We start from the raw sequence: 2861 nt of genomic DNA on the forward strand, positions 1-2861 counted from the left end.
ACTGACCCGTGCCTGCGTGCACATGCCTTTGGCTTGTAAGGAAGGTGAAGCCCCCCACTACAGGAACAGGCTGGGAATTAACCTCAAAATTACTCTTGGCCTGAATTGGAAGAAGAGCAGAGCGTAAAGAAGTTGCTTTTAATTTTCTCCATGCGTGTGCTCTCTTGGGGCATTGGGACTGGCACAGATAGAGGAATTTGAGGACGTCTTTCCAGCTACCAGTGCCTTCTTTTTTTTCCTTTTTTTTTTTTTTTTTTTTTTTTTTTTGAGGCTGTGGCATGGATGCCCAGAGGACCACCCAGTTAGCAAATCGGTCTCGCAGACTTTTCCCAGTGCCTCCTCCTGCCCTGGCCTGTGACACCCCTGCCCAGCAGCCGGGGGAGGGGGTTGGTTATTTCCATCTCTTCTCCTTTGGACATTATCACTTCCCTACTGTTCTGGATGCCGAACAGCCGGCTGCAAGCAGCTCTGAGGCCAGAGAGTGTCAGCATTGGGTCGCAGGCTCGGCTTTGCTTTGGGGCACTGCATCGATGGGGCTGTGATGCCTTGGGCCGGGGTCTTGTCCTGGCTCTGCGCGTTGTCCAAAGGCCAGCAGGGTGAGGGATCATGTCCCAGGCATGCTTTTGCCTCCATCCCATGCTCCTTGAGGAAGGAACAGCCCCCTCTTTCCTGGAAAGCAGCCCCCGCGCTTGCATTCCCTGCTCCCGGCTGCTTGTATCATGCTGCAAAAATCCGCCTGTACTTGACTAATTATTAGGACCAAACAGGGGGAGATTCTCTGCAAATGTCAAACCCGCCTCCATCGGTGGCTGCAGTGGGCAGGGCCTTGGGGGGCACAGCCAGAGGAGCTGGGGTGGGCAGGGTCGTGGTGGCTGTCCCCCACGGGCAGCGTCCCACCCTTGGAGAGTGGCGTGAAGGCAGTGGGTGCTCGGGGCAGCGGGAATGTCAGGTTGGGTGCCGGCATCAACTTTGGGTGCACTTAACCCTCCGTCTGGCCAAAGGGAAGGTGCATGGTGGTGCCTTTGCGTGCTGGAGGACCATCCCCTTTGCACACTTATTTGCTCCTGGTTTTTTGCATGGCGCCGCACCTTATCTGCTCTGGCACCCGAGGAAGTGATAAATCCCCTTGCCGGCACTCTGGAGAGTTGTTGTGGCTTCTCCCAGGCGCTGAGGAAGCCCCGATGTGGGAGGTGGTTAGATACGCCTGCTCGCTGCGGGGCATGCTGGGCTTCGGGGCTGCTCGAGGAAGGGGAGCTGGGATTGCAAAGCCTGTTCCTTCCCCCTTCCATTTTGCTGCCGCTTGATAGATTCCCCGTGTGCGCTGCAGCCAGCCTCTTCCAGCTCTTGTTCCGACTGCCCAAGGCGATGGCAGTACTGGGACGTGAGCATGGCCCTGGGGCCAGGGCCAGGGTATTTGCAGAAGGAGACCGGCTGTTTGCACGAAGGGTGAATTCAACCTTTCCCCTTCCCATTTCCTCTGGTCGGTCGGTCACTCCCGCTGCCCATGCGGCAAATTGCCCAGGCAGCTCCTTTCTTTGGGGTTTGCTGGTGGGTGGGTCAGGGCTGCCGGCGTGCCGGGAGGGCTGTGCCCTGCGTGGTGCCTGCCATCCACCCCATGGCAGCAATGCCTCGTGCTCCTCACGCCCCAGGTCTGGTCCATCCAGTCTGGTTTGGCCGCCTCCTGCACGGTGAGATGTGTTGGCCGGGGCGATTTGCAGCTTCGGCAGCAGCCGGCTGATGCTCGTGTTGTGCAAATGTGGTTTTGTGGGAGGTGGGTGGAGCGGGGACTGTCCCCACGCATCCAGGGCTGTCCCCAGGAGCTGCCTGGGTCTTGGACTGGAGAAAACCAAGCTTGGACTGAACTCGGGGGCAACAAGCGGCTGCTTGGATGCAGAGCTGGGGGATGGAGAGTGCTTTCGTGCTGGGAGCGGTTGGTTGTGGGTGCCCACTGGCAGCACGGCAGCCTGCAGTGCTGGGGTTTGGCCCCGCTCCGCTGCCCGTCGCCAAGTGACATACAGCGGAGGGGAAATACGGGCAGGGAAGCTGAAATGTAAGCGGCTTAACCACCGAGGCTGGGCTATGTCCCTGGCCCTTGGGATTGCCGCCGGAGCGCGGGTTTGCACAGCGGTGTTTGCAGAGCCACCCGCCGGCCGGGGTCGTGGGTCTCCAGCGGCCCATGCAGCATCCTGCTGGGAGCATGCAAAGCGCTAAGCGATGCCTGTCTCTCCGTTCCTAGAAGCCATGCTGTGGGCAGGAAAGCCTGCTTGGGTATCACATCCCATTCCCGCCCCAAACACCGTGTTACCTTCCCCATTCCTGCCGGGTGACGGCTGCTCCGACTCACCCATCAGCGATGTTCTCTCAGGCTCCAAGGTGTGCAAAACCGAGAGCAGAGCGGAGCTGAAACCGCCCAGATTTCCTCTTTTGAGGTTACAGCAGCAGCATTTGTGGTGACTTTCCCCTTGAGCTGTGCCAAAAGTTGGTCCCTGCTTCCAGGGACCTCTGAGTAGTTTGGGAATTGGTGCACAGGGGATGTGACCTTGCTGTCTCTGCTCTGGGACCGTGGTCTCCTGTGGGTCCAGCTGAGAGCTGTGACCCTGTTCCTGAGTACCCAGAGGTTTCATGCGGGGAGCAGCAGGCACTGCTGTTGCTGCTTTCAGAGAGGCCCCTTTGGTGAATTTTGGAACTCAACCCATGAAGGTGTTGGGGTGGGAGTTACCGTGGGTTCACCCATCAGGCTGGGGCTGCTGTTTTCTAGCAGGGCTGCTGGAAGCCCCGGTGTAGCTTCCCTGGTGCACAGGGCTCTGTGCATTCAGCGTTGGCGGCAGAGGCTAAAGCTCTGCTGCAACAGTCCATTTTCC

This window comes from Egretta garzetta, unplaced genomic scaffold (assembly GCF_000687185.1).
Source record: "Egretta garzetta isolate BGI_Z169 unplaced genomic scaffold, ASM68718v1 scaffold83, whole genome shotgun sequence".
NCBI classification, from domain to species: domain Eukaryota; kingdom Metazoa; phylum Chordata; class Aves; order Pelecaniformes; family Ardeidae; genus Egretta; species Egretta garzetta.